This window comes from Panthera tigris, chromosome C1, assembly GCF_018350195.1.
Source record: "Panthera tigris isolate Pti1 chromosome C1, P.tigris_Pti1_mat1.1, whole genome shotgun sequence".
In the NCBI taxonomy this organism is placed as follows: Eukaryota; Metazoa; Chordata; class Mammalia; order Carnivora; family Felidae; genus Panthera; species Panthera tigris.
This window is the reverse complement of record NC_056667.1, coordinates 76,517,335-76,540,654: the sequence shown is the minus strand read 5'-3', so window position 1 is coordinate 76,540,654 and position 23,320 is coordinate 76,517,335. Positions and strand designations below refer to the sequence as shown.

General features: G+C 35.1%; 1 protein-coding gene across 24 annotated transcripts in view; it reads left to right on the top strand.

The window, feature by feature from the left end:
- ZNF644 (zinc finger protein 644) overlaps window positions 1-23,320 on the top strand; it is a 128,709-nt gene that overhangs the window by 890 nt on the left and 104,499 nt on the right. For 10 of the 24 annotated variants that reach the window (XR_006221691.1, XR_006221690.1, XR_006221687.1 and 7 more), the window contains exons 2-3: window positions 209-3,518; window positions 21,696-22,303. The exons of 3 other annotated variants lie outside the window; for them this stretch is intronic. The gene's annotated coding sequence lies outside the window, so the exon portion shown is untranslated. Of the gene's footprint in view, window positions 1-208; window positions 3,519-19,483; window positions 20,102-21,695; window positions 22,304-23,320 lie in introns of those variants that run through there. 11 more of the 24 variants (XM_042997838.1, XM_042997846.1, XM_042997833.1 and 8 more) reach the window with 8 other exon arrangements.

Below are 23,320 nucleotides of genomic sequence, written 5' to 3'. Positions count from 1 at the left end.
TTTGGGCCAGAAGCGCCAGCTCTGGCATTAACTGCACACACCCCTCCCCTTACGTGGGACCGGGACCGCATAGACCTCCCCTCCCCCTGTTCTGCAAGATCTTATGCCGCTAGGTGCCTGGGAAGTAACAGCAAGAGGTAAATCGCCCAAAGTGTTTGGGTTGCCAGGGGCTTGGTGGGTGTCCAGCTAAAGCTTTTTGCTTCTCCAGGTCTGATTCCCTGGCCTTTGTGTCCCTGGGAGCTTAATCTCTGCCAGAGGAAAGCAGGTGTGCTCCACTTCTCCCGTGAACCTGAAGATGAGTTGTCCCAGACCCTTCTCAGTGATTGGAAACTTAGGTGGTGGAGCTAAAGGTTTCTTGTTACGAGACTTCCACAGACGACTCTCGTGTTGGGATCCATCCATGGTTTAGCAGCATTAGTGGAAAACTTTCCTTGAACTGCCTAAGTAACATTGACATAAATTTAGTTGTTATAAAACTTTCATGTCTAGACTTCAAATTTTGTGTGGTCATTGAGAAGTACTCAACAAGGGGGTAAACACAATGGGGGCCTAAATGATGGTCCTGTTTTGTATACAAGTCAATAATTACAACAGGAATACCAAAACACCATCATCTCTTCTGGCTAGTTCTGACTAATGCCAGGCTTGTTGCATCTGGATGATAGATTAGATTTGCCTTAATAGTATATTGCCTCTCTGCAGTAGTTTAGTTACATTTCTTTGGTCCAAGAAGAAGGAAAGCATTTCAAAAAATAGACAACTCAAGTTACTCAAAGGAAACCTGCTGTTTGCCTTCAGTGTCATGTGTAAGTATCCAGGGAAGTTGATGGCAGTAATACTGCTTTGGTAGCTTTGGTGAGAAAAAATTAGTTTTTATGAGGAAGTTAGAATTTTGACATTTTAATAGGTGAAACATGAAGGCTTGACCACTGTTGATGCAGTGATATGTATATCCCTGTTAAAACCTCTGTAGTGTGGATTTTAGAATTGTAAAGTGACACTGCACTTACGGCTACCTCATACTTTGTATATTGGTATTAACTAATGTTTGAAGTACAGAATTTGGAAACAACTAATGTTTTGGCCAGGTCACGTTAACAAGAGTAAGTTATGTGATTGCAGGGTTAAAGCACATTTGGATTGTTAACTTTAGATCTCTGTTCAAATTAAAATTTGAATTTTTTAATATGACTTAAAACTTTCATTTTCCTTGCTTCTTTCAGATACAGATTTTCCCCTTTTAACTTTTCATCTTTTAATAGAGAACACTCTTACTGTATTAACGAATAGGAGATACATCGACATTGGCAAAATGTATTACTGAATCATGTGGTTTTGGAGTGGAAGGAATCTCAGGGAACACCTAGTTTTACCCACTGTTTTATAATATATTAAGGACCAAGTATGATTAAGTTAGTGAATAATGGAAAATTGTCTTTTCAACTTCTACCTCATTGCTCTTTTCGTTGATCACGTTGGTGGGATGAAAAGGTGACTGTCTGCAGCTAATGGTTAAAATAAAACATTTAAATAAGTGTGCTTGAAAACACTTATTAGATACTATTATATTAATGAGAACTTCTGTGACAATAAGTTAAAAAGTTTCAATTAACATGGTGATACAGTTGTGAAAGTGACTTTCAGTGAAATAATTTCAGATACAAAATACAGACATTTCAGATAATTTGGGGCCAATGTTGCTTTTGAATTGTGAGGTTTTCAAAAAGCAGTCTTGACCCAGAAATTAAAAAAAACAAAAACAAAAAAACAGCTTGATGAACTTCTTGGAAGATTTGAAGTAATTGCCATTACTACAAATTATTACATAAGAAATGCGATGCTGAAAACAGTAATGCGAGTGCCTTCATTTTGTAATGGTAGCTTTTTTATTGGGTGAATGGACATGACAGATTAGCCCTTGTTAAAAGCAACTTTTTAAGATTTACTACTACTGAATAGTAGTAGATCTGTAAGATCTGTTAGGAAATTCAAAAGTAGCAAAATCACTTATGGTGGGATCCCTCAGTTCTTTAACTTCTTTGGATATCAAATATAACAAAAACTTTTAAATCATATTGAGGTTTTAAAGCTTTTATTGGTCATTTAGGGTACATTTAAATTATTGGTTTTTCTAAGAACTGCTTCTTAATTTTCAACACTTGAGTAGATTTAATTACATTTTAGTCATGTGATAAATCGATTATTCTCAGATTATTAGTAATTACAAAGTGAGTGTTATCTGCAAACCTTAAATATTTTGCAGTTTTAATTTGTTATTCAAGTTATATGAGGAAGAGTTTTGGTGTGGTTGAATTGAGACTGTATTGGGTAGCATGAGAAGAGGAGAGACTCAAGGACAGTCACTAGAAGTGGTGAGGATACCTAAAATTTAGACAGATTGGTTGTCAGAAAAGATCGGGTTTATCCCAGACATACTGTTAGTGTTAGGGTTACCTATTTAGACTCTTCTCAGGGTGTGGGACCAAAGGAAAAGAGTGGATCTTATTTTTGTAGGAATGCTTTTCTCATGATTGCTTTTCAGGCAGTCTTAAAGGCAGCAGTTTGCCCTGAATTCAGAAATAGGTATGCTGAATTATCCAGTCCTAATTTTATACCAGTCCTTTTAAAAAGGTGTTTTTAATTTAATTGATAGCTGTATACAATAAAACATGAGCATAAAGAATAGCAATTATGATATTTTGGGTAGGTATTCAAATGAGCTCTAGTTTTTTACACTTATTATCATTAATCCCAATAAAGACTGTTTTGTAGATGGAATCTGTAAATGTTTACAAAGTTATGAGATACAGCAACGATTAAGGCAGTTCTAGATGTATTGTCTGTTAATAGAGAGAAATAGTTGCTTTTAATATTACAGACCATTTACATCTTTGAATTTTCAGAAAATTGACAGTAATCAATCTGATTCTAGCACTAGCTCACCCTGCTGGTTGGCTGAAGTATTTCTGTTCTTCTCTTAAAAACAAGTGTAAAGATCACTTGAGACCTAGAAGGTAGAATAGCAAATTAAATTCATGGTCTTTCTTCAGGAAGGTGGGGGTCTCCATGAAAAGGGTGTTTCTCATCTCTAGGGTCGTAGTTGCTCTACTGTTAATTTTTTTCTAAGATCTGCCAAATTTGAACTATGGAGTTACTATCTTTGAATTTAGGAGGAACTCTTAATTATGGGGAGATACTATGTTTTTGTCCTTTTCAAGGACAAGATTCAAGATAGGACATCCTTTGACAATTGAGAAATGTTAGCAAGAAAAACAAAAAGTCCTGTGACATAACTTTCCAGGAGGAGAAAAGCAGAGGATCTCAGGGGGAAGAAAAGAAGCATGCCAGGACAGAAGCAGCAGTGCACACTTCTGGATGGAGGAAAGTGAGGCTGGATTGAGATTAGTGTTTCTAAGATATTTCCTTTATACTCTCCCTCTACTAATCTTTGCTTTACCTCTTCTGTTTGCAAGCTGTAGCCTTCCCATTTCATTTGGGATTCTTGGAACTGTGATCTTGTAAGTAACTTTGCGAAAAGTATAGATAAGTGGTTTTTTCCTTGTAATTTAATTCTATTAGTCTAGATTGTGGTACAGTTGAAGTTGGTTGGAGTGATAAATATGATTTTAGGTATTAAGCCTTTAGTATGTATGTCTTTCATTGAAGTTGAAAATACAGCTTTTAAAAGCTTTTAAAAGACTTTTTGTACAAAGTCCAGAAACTTAAATAAGTCAGGAGTGAAATGAGTAATTTAAAATAAAAAAAATGTAACGAAGTGTTAGGATGAAAGTACTTTACAGTTTACAAAGCATGTTTATCTGTATTCTATCAATTATCTATCTTTTATAAAAGATTAACACTTTTATCCTTTCTTCTGTGGTGTTTATCCTTTTATTTGAAAGCTGAATGCATATTTTTTTCATCAGTTTCTTGAGGAAGATGATAATATAACTAGTATTTTCAAAACACCATTTATTGGAAAGAGAATGATGGCCATTTGTTTGTTGAATGGTTTGTGAAGGTGGATAAAAGCCTTGCCCGTTGCTTACTGTTGATTTGCTGAGTATTACACACATACACACACAGACAAATGTGTATATATACACACACAGGAAATCATAGTTGCATTTATAATTGTATATGAATAAAGAGATAAGATGAGCTAAGGTTTAAAAGTGTAAGCTTTGAAGTAAAACTGATGGGGTTAAAATCTAGCTGTGGTGGGGGTACCTGGCTGGCTCAGTCAGTAGAGCATGTGCATGTGACTCTTGAGACTCGCTCTCAGGGTTGTGAGTTCAGGCCCACGCTGGGCATAGAGATTGCTTTAAAAAATCTAGCTCTGTGAGCATTAGGCAAGAGGATTTAACAATAATAATCTTCATAGAGGCTTAAAGTTTACATTACATAATTCATGTAAAGTCCTTAGCTTTCTGGTACACAATGGGTGCTGAGCAAATGTTAGCTTTTATAATAATAGTAATAGTTACTACTATTGTTTAATTTTTTTATAATAACTTGAAATTTTCACCTGCGAGTGATTTGGAATTACATACTTTTGCTAGCGTTCCTTTTTTAGACCCATGTCTACAAAGGGAGGGTTGTTGATAAAGGAAGTTAGATGTAGGCATCAAAGTGTGCCTTCTCCAGTTCTAGCAGCAGAAGCTATTAACCAGGTTCAGTATTTCAGGAGCACATTCCCTTTTAGTACTGTCAGCTGATGAATAAATGCACTTGGGAATGAGTGCATTTTAATGTGAAGTTGTTTCCCAGCCAATGTGTTGATTTATCTTGGTTAAAACATTCTGAATTTCTTTACTGTCCTTTAAATTTTTGACCATTAGTGGCGGGAAGAGGGTGAGTGGCTGTATGTATTTGTATATAATATACTTTTAAACCCCAGCTAAGAGAGAATAGCTTCAACAGCAGCTAGATTGAGGAGAGGTATGTTATCATTTTGTTGCTTTGTCTGAGTCAGGGGAATTTCCTCAAACAGCATTTCCTTTTGCTGTTTTCCTCTCCATACTTTGTTTTGTATTTGGGCTGGTATGGTCTTGAACTTACTTGTATCTTTAATTTTTCTTCTACCACCTATGTCCCCCACCACCAACATAGATTTTAAGCTTTTTATTTAAAAGCTAGTAAAAGTAATTTTAAGTTCATGTGGCAGAGAGGTGTGAGCATGAAAAGTTAGAAGTTTCAGATATGCTTAATATTTTCAGCAGTTTGGAAAATGAAGGAGAGAAAAGTCACCCATTTCTTATCACCATTATATAATCATTAGTATTAAAGGAAAGGGAGATGAGGGGCGCCGGGGTGGTGCAGTCAGTTAAGCATCTGACTTCGGCTCAGGTCATGATCTTGTGGTTTGTGGGTTTGAGCCCTACATCGGGCTCTCTGCTGGGCTCTCTGCTGTCAGCTTGGAGCCTGGAGCCTGCTTTGGATTCTGTGTCTCCTGTTTTCTCTGCTCCTCGCCTGCTCATGCGCGCGCTCTCTCTCTCTCTCTCTCTCTCTCTCAAAAATAAATATTAAAAAAATTTTTTTTTAAAGTTAAGGGCGATGAGCCCAACATTAAGCATCTACTCTGTATTCCTTATAATAATGTTTGGTGTATATATTCCCGTTTTATATGCAAGGAAACAAACTCAAACTCAGGTCATGTAGATAGTAATTAGTACAGCAGCCAAGTTTGAATCTTAGGTATATCTTGATTCTATAGATGAAATCTTTCTACTGTGCTTTCCCCTCCTTTCTATCTGTACTTTAACCTAATTATACAATTTGTAAGTTTTATTTCCTACTTATAAAACATTATAAAAGCATTTTTCTGCCTACTCTTATTTTAAGCGGTGTCATATTGCCCACATTGTTTATTCATACCACCATATAAAGGCTCTTTGTCTTGGCTGCTGGATATTGGTACAATGATATTGGTCAAAGTGGAGACTGCCTTTTTTCTTTACTGAGTGACCAAGGAGAAAAATAATGAAGGTTAATCAGAACTAATACTCTTTGGGATTAGAAATGCTACAGGTTTAATAATATCTACCTGGTGAGACATTTAACTCAAAATTGGATATATGTAAAATGTGATGACATTTTCAGTTTAGGCATGTGAAAACAACTTTTCCTATATTTTTATACTTTGAAATGCTGTAAGTTTCCCTGTTAGAAATATTTAAAAAGTGATATTAAAATTAAATAGGCACTTAATTTTGTTTGGTTACTATTTGTAATTCCTAATGTAATAACCTTTATAAAAGGGAAAATACTGAATTCTTATACTTTAATTGGGTGGATGACATATATTTAAATATAATTTGTGGGGCTTTTATAAATAAATTGTACAGGGCAGCACTGACCAGTAGGAATATGTTGTTGTGCTACAAATGTGATTTAAATTTTTCTGTAGCTATATTAAAAAATGAAAAGAGGGGTGCGTGGGTGGCTCAGTCAGTTAAGTGTCAGACTTGGGCTCAGGCCATGATCCTATGGTTCTTGAGTTCGGGCCCCACGTCGGACTCTGCTGACAGCTCAGAGCCTGGAGCCTGCTTCAGATTCTGTGTGTCCCTCTCTGTCCCTCCTCCACTCACACTCTGTGTCTCTCTTTCTTTCAAAAATAAATAAACATTAAAAAAATTTTTTTAATGAAAAGAAATAGGTAAAATTAAATTTATTAATGTATTTTATTTAACCCAGTATATTCAAAACATTATTCCAATAATTGAGCTATTCTGCATTCATTTTTTTCACGTCAGGTCTCAGAATCAGAAGTGTGTGTTCTGTAATTAAAGCACATCTCAATTCAGACTAGCCGGACTACAAGTGCTTAGTAGCGATGTGGCTTTTGTATTGGACAGTGCAGATATAGTTAGTTCTGTACACATATGGAGAAAGGATAAAGTAGGAATTGAAATGAGCCTTAAAGGGTAGCTAAGAAAAGAGTCTGCTGGAGAACAAATCTGTAAAGTGATGGGAATTAAAATAGGAGACATAATTTGAAATCAGATAATAGAGTGACTTGAATCTAGTTTAAGGAATTTGTTTAGTATGGGGGATGTGTGTGTATGAGATATTGTATGTTGGAGGGTGCCTAATCATGTCTTGTACATGAGCAGTTAATATCAAATTAATGTTTAAGTGAGTTAATATGAGGCAGAACAAGGGGCACTTGGGTGGCTCAGTTGGTTGAGCTTCTGACTTGATTTTCGCTCAGGTGATGACCCTAAGGTCATGGGATCAAGCCTCGTGGTGGATTCCATGCTGTGTGTGGAGCCTGCTTGGGATTCCCACCCCCCTCCCCCTGCCCTTCTCAACCCTGCTTACGTTCTCTCTCTCTCTCTCTCTCTCTCTCTCTCTCTCTCTCTCTCTCTCTCTCTCTCTCTCACAAATATGCGCGTGCACACACACACACACATGAGGCAGAACAGGAAAAATGCAGAAGAGTACTCACAAAGTCTTGTAGGTCTTCTAAGGGGAAAAAAGTGTGCTTAGGGAATATTGGTATTCTCTGATTAGCCGTATGATGGAGAATGATCAAAAAGGAATTGAATTGAGAAAAGGTTTTTAGATTTGACCATTTTTTGTAAGTTATTTTTATATGTTTTATTTAGGTATAACTTACATACAGTGAAGTGCACACATCTTATGACTACACCTCAGTGAAATTTTTCATAGAAGCATACACACACGACTTCTCAGATAAAGACAGTAAACATTTTCTATATGGAAAAAATTTCCAATTCCCCCTCCAAAAGTGACTACTGTTTTGGTCTCTATCACCATAAATAAGTTTAGCTTATATTTGAACTTGATTGTGGCATATTTGTCCTCCTTTCCAAGGGTAGTGAGAGTTGATGGCTTGAATCTCTGTCTTTTCTGTCCTTGTTTGGCATTATGTGAATTTGGAGGTAATCAGATGATAGATGGTTGGTACCATAGCTCTACTTTTTTTTTTTTTCCAGTGTGGTTTATATCAAGATCAGAGAGGTGTTTCTTAGTTTTCATTAATATTGATTCTTCAGAAGGTAGTTTTATGACTAGAAATTTGTTTAGAATGCAGAGATTTGAATTGCTTCTGCAGATAACATAGTTATCTGGCTTGCTTTCATTACAGTATTCTCTAGGCATATAGCCAAGAAGTAGGTAGAGGAGGTCTTGGATTGCCTCCTAATATAGAGGTCTTTTGGAACCTTTTTAATAGTAGCTTCTAGGCATTATGTAAGTTAGCTTTCAGGCATTGCAGGTTACTTAATAAGGTATTTGAGTGTTTCTGATTGTGATTGTAGGGATAAGAGTAAATTGGTGTACTTCTGTTTACAGCTAAGTATGCATTCTTAACCTGAAAGATTTTGACATTTATTTATGTGTAAAGAACCTAGAATGTTACCTTAAGGACAGTTACACAAACATTTGAATGGTTAAAATCCATGAGAGACACTTTACAAAATGAAAACTGAAGTGGAATTATTCATCATGATTTTGACTTCTAATGCTTGAATCAGTTCTGTTTTTCAAACGGAATTAATGGTTACAACATTGTTTTTTATAAATACTGAGCAGCAGAAGCCTTGTTTACTACTGCAACAATTGGTGCTTTTGGGAGAAATATTTTTATTTCTCAAATATGTATTTTATAAAGTTGAAACGTATGTATCTTTACATCCTAGTATGCCTAGTTTTGAAGAACAGATACGTTTCGTAAATTTGTACAGAAGTGGACATGAAAATACTTTCTCATTAACATTTGGATTATGAATGCTTTTGAACTTATGGAATGAGAATATATAAAGTTTTGTTTTTTTTAAATATGTAGTAAGTTTGCTTAATATACTGTAGCCCTAAGAATTTTATAGTTGTCTTGAAATAAAACCTTATATATCAACTTCTCTTATGTAGGTTTTGCATTTATGAAGTACAGAAGGCTAAAGCAAATTGGTTAGATTAGACATTGAAAAAGTGTGGTTATTATCTACAAAATATTAAGACTTTATATAATATCTTTTGGGCCAGATTTAGAAAACCACAAACAAAAACAACTAGAATGTTATTAATTAACAGCCTTAAGAGCTTTAAGAGCTGACTTCTCCAGATAGAAAAAAATATTTTTAAGGGTATGTTCTATGTTTTTGTGTTGTTTTGATGAAAATGAATGTTATATTTGTATTTAGTTTTGGGAGATTGGATTTTTTTTTTGTATGCAGAAAAACCTTATTTTTGTGGTTGTATGTTCTTCAACCTTTGCTTGTTTTCACTGGGGTAGTTATTATACAGAATTCACTTAGTATCTTACTAGGGTAAGAATGCTAATGTATGGAGTAAAGGATATGGTTCCTGTTCTGAAGAACTTATGATTTAAGACACAACTTGAAGAGCACTTAATAATGAAGCATTTGAATTACTGAGTTGACAGAAAATAAAATGAATGGTATCTAGTAAGACTGGACTAATTAATTAAGCTCCTTGGCAAAAATATTTTTCTAATCTAGGTTTTGAAGAAGTGGTATGAAGATTGGTGGAGAGGGAAGGAATATTGGTGGAGAGGTAGGGCAATAGTTATGTTAAAAAAGCACAGAGATGGAAATTGTGGAATGTAAGCGTTTCCCTTACTCAAAATAGAGTCTATTTTAAATGAATGTAATGAAGAATAAATTTGATAAGATGTGGCCCGAGCTGGGGGAATCTAAAGAAGTTTGGATTAGAAATTAGAGATAAGGGATACTCCTTAAGGCCACTGAACAGAAATAAATGAATAAAAATAAAGAAAGATTAGCAGCCAGATAGAACATGATTGGAGAAGAGATTGAAGTCAGGAAGGCCAGTTGGAGGTTATTATCTTGGTGGGTGAGAGGGAAGAGTAAGGATGGGTAGTTTTAAAATCAAGCAAGTGGTGAACTATGTGGCTCCTGTTTGTCATGCAAAGTTAAAATAAGAATGGAACACTTTTATTGTCTCATTGAAAATAAATTTACTTGGACACACAATTTGCAAATAAATTATTAACACTAACTGGGATACATTCACCTTGTTCTATTAAAAAACTGATGAGCTTTTAAGTTTGGTTTGAAAACGAAGTAACACCCAAGGAAGTTATGCTGTAGTGGTATTTTCTGAATTGCTAGTACTTTGAACTAAAAAAAAAATTACTTGAATATTAAGAAGAGCTTGTAATTGTAATGTTGTATTCTGAGTTATAATAGTATATTTTAGACATGGTTTAAGAGACAGTCTGATTGGTATAGGAGTTGGTGGGAAAATAGATAATAAAATTAATAATCTGGAATACCAGTGTTTAAATTTGTTTTAAAATAAATACTTATTTCAAAATTTAGGAATAGTTGAGAAGAACACAGTGTGTTGGTAGGGGAAAAAATAATCCTTATAGTTCCCTCTGAGCAGTAGCATTTTTTGATATTTAAGATGTAAGATGTTTGTCTTTATTGGGGTTTTTAAGGGTGTTTAAATGGAATGGATACTGTGTCTTATAGTAAGATTCTTGTTTTTTTATTTAAAAAGATTTTTTAATGTTTATTTATTTTTGAATGAGAGAGAGACAGAGTGTGAGGTGGGGGTGGGGGGTGCAGAGAGAGAGAGGGAGACACAGACTCTGAAGCAGGCTCCAGGCTCTGAGCTGTCAGCACAGAGCCCGACACAGGGCTCTAACCCACAAACCGCGAGATCGTGACCTGAGCCGAAGTCGGACACTCAACCGACTGAGCCACCCAGGTGCCCCAAAATTATTCTTAAAAGAAAAGAATTAGAAAAATATGAAAAAGTTTAGAAGTAAAATAATTAAAATTTTTTATTTCCCTTTTTTAGAGTTATTAAATGGAACAGAATTTGGGAGTTTATAGAGCCTAGGAACTTAAGGTAGTATGTTAGTCTTAGTTTAACAAATTTACATTTTAACTGTTCTCACAGTTAATAAAGACTTAATTTCAGTAAAGAAGTTAGTGAGATTTCTGGCAACATGATAAAATAGGCAAGTACATTTGACTGTGTCCAGGTTACCTGTTGAGACATCAACTAAAGTAAAAGAGAATAGGCTGTCACCTATTGTCACTGGAAGTAGAGATCCATCCATCATTTCTGAAATTGGTATTTTGGTATAAAGAGTATGGGTGAGATGGGATGACAGTAGAACTATTCACTCTTCTCTGATTATCCTGAACTATTGATATGAGAACAGGAAGCTTGCAGGAAAGCCCTCCTCTGAACCTCTTAAATATTTCCCTGTCTCTACCCATTTGTGCCTGGAAACTTCTTAGAAATAGACATATTTCCACCTTTGTGCACTGCTTGGGTCTACGTAAGCTGAGAAGCAATGAAAAATCATCACATGCTTGAGGAGAGGCTGCAGTTTGAAAGGCCAGATTGACTATTCTGTATACATTGAACCTACTGAAAAGCTCATACAGAAAAGAGGTGGAGGAGATAGAGATAATTTGTGGCTATGATGGGATCAAAAATCTTGTGCTATGGCATTGAATGCCTTAATGGTGACTCTGCCATTAAGAGTGGTAGAAATGGCATCCTAAGAAGATGTCCTTTAGTGTGATATTGCTTGTCCACCTTCCTCCTGGTTCATCTTATTTTCCAAGACTTACCAACTCCCTGTCAAGTTTGATTAACTGATAGCCTTCCAGCAGCTTTTTCTTAATTTAACAGGAATTGGTCCTCCTCACTCCGTGCCTTTGCAGATTGGATTAAAAATTTTTGGTGTGTAGTTTTATGAGTTGTATCTAAGACATAGTAGGAAATCTAAATCATTAAAAATAAAGGAATGGCAGGGTGCCTGGGTAGCTCAGTCTGTTAAGCGTTTGACTCTGCATTTTGGCTCAAATCATGGTGTCACAGTTCACAAGTTAGAGCCCCATATCAGACTCTGCACTACCAGTGCAGAGCCTGCTTGGAATTCTCTCTCCCTCTCTCATCTGCCCCTCCCCAACTTGCGTGCTGTAGTGTGCACATGCTCTCTCTCTGAAAACAAATAAATAAAGTTAAAAAAAAAAAAAAACAAAGGAATGGCAAAAATACTAAAACAAGTTCATCAATATCAAGCAAAGGATAAAACCTTTTCTAGAGTAAAATGAGTGAAAAAAGAAATTGTTTAATTAATAAAAAGTTAGAACTAAACTCTATCAGCTTGGAATTGTGTGTGATAAACAGCATTGAAACATGAAGTAATGTTTCTTTAGAGAAATTAGTAACACTAGTCTTTTTAAGAGAGTTTAATTTACCTCTCAGAAATTAATAGATCAAATAAACAAATTAAGGATATGAAGATTTGAATAGCAATAGATTTTATTTAAAAGACGTATGTCAACCTTTGTTCCAAACAGAGAATACGACATTCTTTTCAAATTCCTGTGAATTTTTTAAAAAATCGTGTTTTGAGTTTCAAAGAGAATTTGGGGTTCTAAATAAGAGGAATGGCGTAGGCCAGTATTTTTTTTTTTTTTGATTAAACAATAAAACTAGATATTAAAGCCAAAATGATGTTAACTACTTGCTTGGATGATGAAAACTGTGTCCTGTTGGGATTTAAGCTTCAATTTCGTACTATTTAGAAATGAACAACAATGAGTATATGACATGAAAAAACAGATGAGATTAATATTCATTTAAAATTGATGGGTTAAAAAACTTTCATTTACTTTGCTATCCCTACTAGAATTGGAATAGTGGTTTTCGTTTGTTTTTTTAAAGGCATAGGGTGTCAGGGACAAAGAAAACTGAAAAGTTGATCACAGAAAACTCTGGAGGCTGAAAAGCAACACGTAGTAACTAATTTTGTAGATCTGAGAAAACTGAATTTTCTGCTTATTTTGGGGGAAGGCCTAGAACTGGTGCCGTAGATCCTGGGGTTCTTCAGAAATTGGTAGCTTCAGGTACTTTTGAAAGAATTGTCCAAAAGTCTATAATAAAAAATAAGCAACACTCATGGTACCAGGAGAGGGTTTCTTACCCTCAAGTTTCTTCTCTGTACTGGAGAACTCTACACACAGCTTGGGTTAAGGGTGTCGTACTAAATAGTATTGACTAGAAATCTACATCCAGGAATCCTCCCCAGCCTCTTTTTCTCTACTGGTCCTGAGAATACTGGGTGTCAGGCTTATAACTCCAGATGTGAGGTTGGAAGATTAATCCTGTTATAGCAAACTAATGATCAGGGAAAAAGGCCAACAGATAATAACAGATGTGGATTCACCCAGAGAAATGGCCCAGACTGGTCCACATCCTACAATGACACCTACCCATTAACGCATTTTATAGACAGCCTTTAAATGTTTCATTTTCAAATATGACATTAAGGATCATTTGAAGATAACCTCAGTATGAAAGAGAAAGAAATAGAAACAGTTCAAGAAGAAAAAAAGTTACTGGAATATGTTTGGAAGTAAGATAAATTCTATCTTTGAAGCAAGAAAGGATGCTTGCTTTAAAAAGAATCCTCAGAAAACAAAGAAAAGCTCTTAGACATTTAGAATATGAAATAATAGAAGGATTGGAAGTACAGGATATGACATTAATAGAAAAGCTAGAAATTTAGAATGTTACATATTTAGTAGAAAGTTGGAAGATAAAGTTGAGGAAATCTTCCAGAAAGCAGGACAAAAAGAGATACAAAGTAGAAGGTAAGAATATGAGAGGATCATACTTGGTGAATTCAACATGTAAAAAATGAGAATTACAGAATGGGGGAAAAAATGTGTGGAGGAAATTAATAAGTGAACAAAAAACTTGGGTTTTCACACTGACAGGGTGCACGGAATGCTCCGCATAGTGACTAGGGGGGAAGAACCCACGTCAAAGTACATCATGGTGAAATTTCAGACATTAGAAATAAAAGGAAGTTCCTAAGAGCTTTCACGTTTGAAGCATATAAAAGGGATTAGGAATCAGTAACAATGGAAAGTAATTGTTAATGGAATAATGCCTTCAAAGCATTTGAAGGAAAGGTATTTCCAAACTAATTCTATACCTTGCCAAGCTGTCAAGTGTGGGAGTAGGCTAAAGTTATGAAACATATGAGGTTGTTGGAATATTTATTTCAATTGCACTGTATCTCAGGAAGTTACTAGAGGACGTGGACTTTATCAAAATGATGAGGTAAATCAAAAAGAGGGATTATCCAGGAAATAGGATCCAGTACAGGAGATAAGTAAAAAGAATGCATACCTAAAATAATGGTGAAGGGAGATCCAAGGAGTGTGGCTGTGCAGCAGGTCTGAGAGTTATTAATTTAGATTGGAACGAGAAGCAAAGAGGATCTAGATGGTATGTCTTTAGAAACGTGTGTGTGCATGCACACAAAATAGAGGGGATTTTTGTGATTTTATTCAAAACGGACGTTTATATGTAGTTTTCTTTTCCTGTGATGTCTTGGTTTTGGTATGAAGGTAATAATGGCTTCATAAAATGAATTAGGAAATGTTCCTTCCTCTTCTTTTTTGAGGAAGAGTTTGTGGAGGATTGGTGTCAATTCTTTAAACGTTTGGTTTAAAGGTAGATTGTACCAGAGAATCCATCTAATCCTGGTTTACTTTTGGTAAATTTTTTCCTTATTTAATCTCTTTAACTTATAATGCTATTTGGATTTTCTACCCCTTCTTGAATCAGTTTCAGTAGTTTTTCCCCCTAAAAATTTGTCCATTTTATCTAGGTTATTTAATGTGTTGCTATACAGTTGTTCCTAATGTTCCCATATAATCATTTTTATTATAACACCAGTAGTAATGATCCCTTTATCATTCTTGATTATAATAATTTGTCTTTTTTTTTTTTTTTCTTGGCAGCCTAGCTGAAGGCTTGTAAACTTCATTGATGTTTTCAAAGAACCAACTTTTGGTTTCATTGATTGTTCTGTATTATTTTTCTGTTCTCTGTTTCATTTATTTATGCTGTAATCTTTATTTTCTTCGTCTGCCTGTTTTGGGTTTAGTTTGTTCTTTTTCTGTTTTTTTTTAAGGTCAAAGTTTAGGTTTTTGAATTGAGATCTTTTTAAATGTAGGCATATATAGCTATAAATTTCCCTTTAAACACTGCTTTCACTTCATCATTTAAATTTTGGTGTGTTGTGCTTTTGTTTTAATCTTAACGTATTTTATAATTTTCCTGTGTGATTTCTTTGACTTCTTGTTTTTTAGGAGTTTGTTGCTTAATTTCCACATATTAATTTCCCAAATTTCCTTCTGTAACTGCTTTCTACTTTCATTCCCTGGTGTTTGGAGAACATACTTTGTATTATTTTATTCCTTTAAAGTTCTTGAGACTTGTATTATTGCCTTACATATAGCTTATACTGGAGAATGTTCATGTACACTTGAGAAGGAAGTGTTCTGCTGTTTTGAGTGGAGAATCCTGTACCTGTCAAGTCTAGTTAGTTTATAGTGTTAAAGTCTTCTGTTTCCTTGTGTTGTTTTGTTTGCTTTTTTTTTTTTTTTTTTTTTGGTCTGCCTCTATCCATTATTGGAAGTGAGGTCTCCCAACTATTTTTGTTTTTGTCTGTTGTCTATTTTTCCTTTCAGTTTTATGTTTCTGCTTCATATGTTTGAGTCTTTATTCTTAGGAGTATTTGTTTATAGCTGATCTATAATTTTTGATGAATTGACCCTTTTATCATTATAAAATGTCCTTCTTTGTCATCTCTAGTAACATTTTTTTTAATGTCTATTTTGTGTGATAAGAGTACAGCCATTCCTGGTGTGCCTGGGTAGCTCAATCAGTTGAGTGTCCAACTCTTGATTTTCGCTCAGTCATGATCCCAGTATCATGGGATTGAGCCCTGTCTCAGGTTCTGTGCTGAGTGTGGAGCTTGCTTAAGATTCTACCCCTTCCCCTCTGTCTCTCAAAAAAAAAAAAAAAAAAAAAAAAAAAGAGTATAGCCATTCCAGCATTCCAGCTCTTTTTCTTGGTTATAGATTGCTTAGTATATCTTTTTCCATCCTTTTACTTGCAGTTTATTTGAATCAAAAGTGTCTTTGAACCTACGGTGTATCATCTCTTTTAGATAATGTATAATTGGGTTGTCTTTTTTTACACATTCTGTCAGTCACTTCGTTTTGATTGGAACGTCAAGTTTATTTGCATTTAATATAGTTACTGATAAGGGAGGATTTATGTCCACTATTTTGTTACTTGTTTTGTGTTTGTCTTAAGGTTTTTTTTCTGTTGTTCTTTTTTCCTCTACTGTTACCTTCCTTTGTTCTAAATAGATTATTTTGTAGTACCATTTAAATCCCTTATTAGTTTTTTTTCACTATATATTTTTTCATTGTGGTTGTCCTGGGAATTGCAATTAATAACTTTATTTCAATCTAGTTCAGATTAATAGCAACTTAATTTCAATAATATACAAAAATTTTTCTCCTGTATAGCTCCATTTCTTCTCTGTCCTTTGTGCTATTATTCTCATGCAAATTATGTCTCTATATGTCTCTTAAATCAGAAGAAAAAAGTTACACAATTAAAAGTTATTTAATGTTCTAAATTTTATATATTTTATGTATATTTTATATTGTATCTTTAATACTTACTTACCTAGCTACCTTTACTGTGCTCATTATTCTTCAGGTGGATTCAAGTTATGGTCTAGCGTCCTTTCATTTCAGCCTTAAGGACACCTTTCAGTATTTCTTGTATATTAGGTCTCCTGGTAACCAGTTCTGTCAGTTTTTGTTTATCTGTGAATGTCTTAATTTTGCCTTCATTTTTTGAAAAGTAGTTAAAGAATTCTGGGTTGATAGTATTACTTTTTCAGTACTTTGAATATGTCTTCCCTTTGCCTTTCTGGCTTCCATGGTTTCTGATGAGAAATTATTAATTTTATGGAGGATCTCTATACATGACAAGTCACTTATCTCTTGGCTATTTCAGGATTCTTTGGTTTTTTAGTTTATTTATAGTAGTTCATTGGGTTTTTTGGATGTTAGGTTAATATTTAGGGAACTTTTCAGTCATTTATTTAGATATTGGTTTTTTTTTTTTTTTTAATGTTTATTGAGAGAGAGAGAGATAGCAAGTAGGGGAGGAGCAGAGAGAGAGGGAGAGAGAATTCTAAGCAGGCTCCACACTGTCAGTACTGAGCACGACATGGGCTCAAACCCATAAACCATGAGATCATGACCTGAGCCAAAATGAAAAGTCAGACGCTTAACTAACTGAGCCTTTCAGGCACCCCAGATATTTTTTCTGCCCTTTTCACTTCTCTCTCTCTCTCTCTCTCTCTCTCTCCCCCTCTTTCCCCCTCTCTCTGGGACTCCCATTATGTGTATGTTGACATGCTTAATGGTGTCCCCCAGGTATCTTAGACTCCTCTCTTTTTTTTTTTTAATCTTTGATTTGTTTTTCTTTCTGTTTTCAGAGAAGTTAATCACAATTGACTTATCTTCAGATTCACTGATTTCTTTTTCTGCCTGTTCAAATCTGGTGAAAATTTCTAGTGAAGTTTTAATTTTACTAAAATTTTTTACGTTTCAACTCCAGAATTTTTTTTATTCTTTATCATGATATATATCTATTTATATTTTCTATTTGTGGGACATCTATCTCATAACTTTCCTTTGGTTTGTTAGACATAGATTTCCTTTAGTTCTTTGAACATGTTTAAAATAAGCGATTTGTGAATGTGGTTGTTAAGTCTAATGTCTGTGTTTCCTTGAACACTTTATATTGACTGTCTTTGTTTTCCCATGTATATGAACGATTCTTTCTTTTAAGTCTTTTTTTTTTAAGTGTTACTGTTTTTTTGTTGAAAACTAAATTTTTAATAATGTGGAAGCTTTGATAATCAGATATTCTCCCCTCCCCAGTGTTTGTTGTTATTACTGTTTGTTTCTGTTTGTTTATTCTGAACTAATATAATAAACAAAAGTGAATTGAGTAAAATCTGCTTTCTTTAATATGGGTGACCACTGAAGTCTCTACTCAGTGAGCTTAGTGTTCAACTAATAATTCAACAGAGGTGTCCTTAAATACCTGGAATCAGTGAGTCTCCCAGTTTTTGTTTAGAAGGTCTGTGTGTGTTGGGGCCTTCAGCATTCAGAAGAGAATTTTGTAACTTTGCCTTACTCTTAACTTGCTGCTTGTGTAGAGCTTCTCGTTAGCCAGAGGTGAGTGCTTAGGGCCTTCTCAGTTTTTTCCTGAGCATGTGCACATACGTGTGCTTACATATGACCATCTAGATTCTCAGGAATATTTTGGAACTTTTCGAAGCACCCAGTTTTCTTTTTAAGCTCTTTTGGTTAGCTTATTGTTTGTCTCAAGTGTTATCCACTGCCTTGGTCAGCTGCAATATGAAACAATTGCCTCTGATAGTTTTTGACAAATACCCTTGGGGCAAAGTTTTGTTTTGTTTTGTTTTGTTTTGTTTTGTTTTGTTTTGTTTTGCATGGAGGGAGCTCTGAGGTCAAATTAAGATAGCTTTGGGAGTGTGGTCTTCCAGGAAACCACCAGACTGTCAAATAATGACAGTCCTCTGGGAATGTAGTAGTAGAGGCAGTCCACCTTCTTCTGCCCCCCTGATAGAGCTGCCAGGCTGTTAGTTTTCACCAGGTTTGTGGACTGTTGACTTTCAAAACTACTATAAAGCTGGAGTGGGAGGCTGGGAATAGGGCAAAATAAAAATGCCACAGTTTGCTGGTCTTACTAAAATATAGCTATCTTTCTTGAATAAATTCTCCCCAGATTGCTGCGAGCCTTTGGTTAATTTCTAGTTTGGAAAATGTTGACACTATTTTTGCCAGTGTTCTTCTTGGTTTAATGGAGATGATGCTTTTCAAATGTCCTTATTTTGATATTTTTGCTTATGTCTTACTGTTGAGTTTTGAGAGTTCTGTATTCTGTTTTAGATGGCAGTCTTTTGTTATTGTAGTTTACAAATACTTTCTCCAACTCTGTCACTTTTTAATCATCTTAACAGGATCTTTCGAAGGGTAAAAGATTTTTGTTTTGATGAAGTCCAGTTTATCAAGTTTTTTCTTTTGTGGATCATGCTTTTGGTGTTATTTCTAAGAACTCTTTTTCTAGGTCTAGATCCTGATGATTTTTCTGTCTTCTACAGGATTAATAGTTTTTCATTTTATGTTTAAATCTATAATCCATTTTGAGTTAATATTGGTATAGAGTGTAAGATTTAAGTTGGTATCCTCTTTTTTCTTCTGTCTGTATATTCAGTTGCTCTAGCACCAACTGTTGAAAAGACATTTTTTTCTCTGTTGAATTGCTTTTACACTTTTGTGAAAAATTCAGCTAGCCATCCTCAATAGGGCTTTGAGGAGGTTTTAGAAAATATAGAAGGAATACAGGGAGTTAATTCATTTTCTCATGTAAGGTTCGGTCAGATCCAAAGTGAAAAATCCACATACAAGTATAACTACATTGTTTAGAAATCAGGGGTAGGGGAGGGACGGTTAGAGAAGGGGTGGTGGGTAGTCTTGATTTTCATAACAAGCTTTAATTGAAATCTTAAAATAATGTATTTGTATAATTTTAATTAAAGTAGAAACAAAATACTCTAGTATAATGCCAATGCTTTACTCAGGGGAAAATTCAAAGCCTTAAATGTCTATATTTTTAATATTGTAATGTTTTTAATGTGGAAAAAAATACTCAGAATAACACATGGTAAAAATGTACAACTTTAGAATTCAGAAGTGCATACCTTCTTAACCCCTAGTCAAGAATTTAACACATTGCCACTCCTTCCACTCTGTTTCCTCCCAATCAGCCTCCCCTTTGTCTTTGGGAGGCTACCATCCCACCTTTTATGTAGTCACTTTTTTGTTTTATATTTTTATTACTTAAAAATACATTTTTAAGGTATTTATTTTTTCCTATTAATGAAATTTGCATAATTGGATCTTGGCTTTTTTCAGCATTATTTGTGAGTCATTTATATTTTCACATAAAATTGTAGTTCATTCAGTTTCATTGCTCTACAGGCATACCTCATTTTATCACACTTTGTTGAGCCTTGCAAGTGCTTTTTTTTATTTATTTATTTTACAAATTTCAGGTTTGTGGCAACCCTGTATCTGCAAGTCTGTCAGCACCAGTTTTCCAACAGCATTTGCTTTGCGTCATGTTTTTGTGTCACATTTTGGTAATTCTCACAACATTTCACACATTTTATTGCTATATTTCTTACGATGATCTGTGACCAGTTATTGTTGATGTCACTACTATAATTGCTTTGGGGTGCCAGAAACCACCATGGCATGGTAAACTTAATAAATGTTGGTTGTGTTCTGATTGCTCCACTGACTGGCTGCCTGTTCCCGTTTCTCTTCCTTTATTTGAGCCTTCCTATTCCCTGAGACACAATATTGAAAATAGGCCAATTAATAATCCTACAATGGCTTCTAAGTTTTTAAGTGAAAGGAAGAGTTGCACGTCTCTCACTTTAACTCAGAACCTGGAAATGATTAGGCTTAGTAAGGAAGGCATGTCAAAAGCTGAGATAGACTGAAAGCTAGGCCTCTTTGTCAGTTAATGTGTGAATGCACAGGAAAAGTTCTTGAAAGAAATTAAAAGTGCTACATCAGTGAACACATGAATAATGAGAAAATGAAACAGCCTTATTGCTGATATGGTTGAAAGTTTTAGTGGTTTGGATAGAAGATCAAATCAGCCACAACATTCCCTTAAGCCAAAGCCTTATCCAGAGCAAGGCCCTTCAGGGGAGATAGCTCAGGGATAGAGCATTTAATTACAGAGCAAATCCCTCTCTTCAATTCTGGAAAGGCTGAGAGGTGAAAGGCTGCAGAAAAACTGTTTGGAGCTAGCAGATTTTGGTTTGTGAGGTTTAAAGAAAGAAGCCTTCTTTAGAACATAAAAGTGCAAGGTGAAGCAGCAAGCGCCGATATAGAAGCTGCAGCAAGTTATTCAGAAGATATCTAGGTAAGGTAATTAACAAAGGTGGCTACACTAAACGACAGATTGTCATTATTGACAAAGCAGCCTTCTAGTGGAAGAAGATGCCATCTAGGGCTTGCATAGCTAGAGAGGAAAAGCCATTACCTGGCTTCAAAACGTCGAAGAACTGGCTGACTTGTTGGGGGCTAATGCAGCTGGTGAAACCAGTGCTCATTTATTATTCTAAAAATCGTAAGGCCCTTAAGAATTACATATATCTACTCTGCCTGTGCTCTATAAATGCAATAACAAAGCATGGTTGAGAGCACATCTTTTTATAACATGTTTCATTGACTATGTTAAGCCTACTGTTTGACCTACTCCTAGGAAAAAAGATTTCTTTGTAAATATTACTGACAATACACCTGGTCAAGAGCTCTGACAAAGATGTGTAATGAGGTGAATGTTGTTTTCATGTTTGTTAACACAACATCCATTGTGCAGCCCATGGATCAAGGAGTAATTTCAAGTCTTGTTTAAAAAGTACATTTTGTAAGACTGTAGATGCCATAGTGATTCCAAAGATAGATCTGAACAAAGTAAATTGAAAACCTAGATTCAGGGGCGCTGGGGTAGCTCAGTCAATTGAGCATACGACTCTTGATTTCAACACAGGTCATGATCCCAGGGTCATGGAATCGGGCCCTGCATTGGGCTCTGCACTGAGCCTGTAGCCTGCTTAAGATTCTGTCTTTCCCTCTGCACCTCTCCCCTGCTTGCGTGCGTACTCTCTCTTATCTGTCTCTAAAATAAAAAAATAAAACCTGGATTCACCATTTTAGATGCCATTAAGAACATTCATAATTCATGAGAAGCGGTCATAATAACAACATGGACAGCAATTTGGAAGAAGCTGAATTCAACCCTCATGGATGACTTGGAGAGAGGTTCATGACTTCAGTGGAGAAAGTAACTTCAGGTGTGGTGGAAATACAAGACAACTAGAAGTGGAGCCTGAAGGTGTGACTGAATGGCTGCAATCTCATGATAAAGCTTGAACAGGTGAAGAGTTGCTTCATAGGGATGAGCAAAGAAAGTGCTTTTTAAAGATGCACTCCAGTCCTGGTGAAGATGCTGTGCAGATTGTTGAAATGACAACAAAGGATTTACATATTATATAAACTTGATAAAGCAACAGCGGGGTTTGAGAGGACTGGCTCCAATTTTCAAAGAAATTTTACTGTGGCTAAATTGTTTTCAAACAGCATCACTTGCTACAGAGAAATAGTTCATGAAAGGAAGACTCATTTGATGTGGCAAACTTGTCTTATTTTAAGAAATTGCCGCAGCCACCCAACCTTCAGTAGCCACCACCCTAATCAGTCAGCATCTATCAACTCTGAGGCAAGACCAGCAAAAAGATTATGACTCATTGATAACTCAGAAAATGGTTAGTATTTTTTAGCAATAAAATATTAAAAATAATATAATATAAAATTAAGGTATGTACTTTTTTTAGACATAATGCTATTGCACACTTAATAGACTATAGTATAGTGTATACATAACTTTTATATGTACTGGGAAACCAAAAAATCATTTTACTCACTTTACTATTTTGCTTTATTGTGATGGTCTGGAACTGAACCCATGCTGCTTGTCAGGTATGCCTGTATAGTACAGTACATTATATGAATATCCTACAATTTATCCATTTTGTTATTTGTGGAAACTTGGATTGTTTCTACTTTTTAGGCTTTTTAGGCTTTTATGGATAATGCTGCTATGTATTTACTTGTGCATGTCTCCTCGTGTACTCATGCACACATTTATATTGAGTAAATATCCAGGAGTTTAATAGCTTGGTTTTAGGGTACATTTATGTTTAATGTCAGAAGATACTAACTTTTTTTCCAAAGTGTTTTGTAACAATTTACAATCTCATCAACACTTTTGCATTTCAATTTTACCAACACTTTATATTGTTAATCTTTAATTTTAGTCATTTTAGAGAGTGTGTAGTGGTTTTAGTTCCCATTTGCCAGTTTCCAAATGGATCAATTGACTCCCCTTTTTTTCCTGAGTATGGATCACAATCTCCTCTTTCTTTGTGTAGGATATAATTTTGCTTGAAAACTGGACATTATATTAACATGTTTTAGTGACTCCAGTTTCTGTTGGTGTTTTTCTGAGATTTGTTGGGTGAGGTTTATAGTCTGGTTTTGATGCTTGCCCTGTGGTTTTCTTCTAGGGATTCCACTAGTTTTCATCTGTTCTCCTGGGCTATGGTTCTGTCCTCTGGCACTTCAGCCTTGTAAGGCTTCACCTTCTTGTTGCCCAAATGGTGCACACTTGAGAAATGCGCTCTGTTGAAAAAGCATCAGTAGTACAGCTCTGTTTTTCAAGTGTAAAAATACTGGCCTCTGCCAGATTTTTTTCCCTTGACCCCTGCAGTTCTCTTTACATA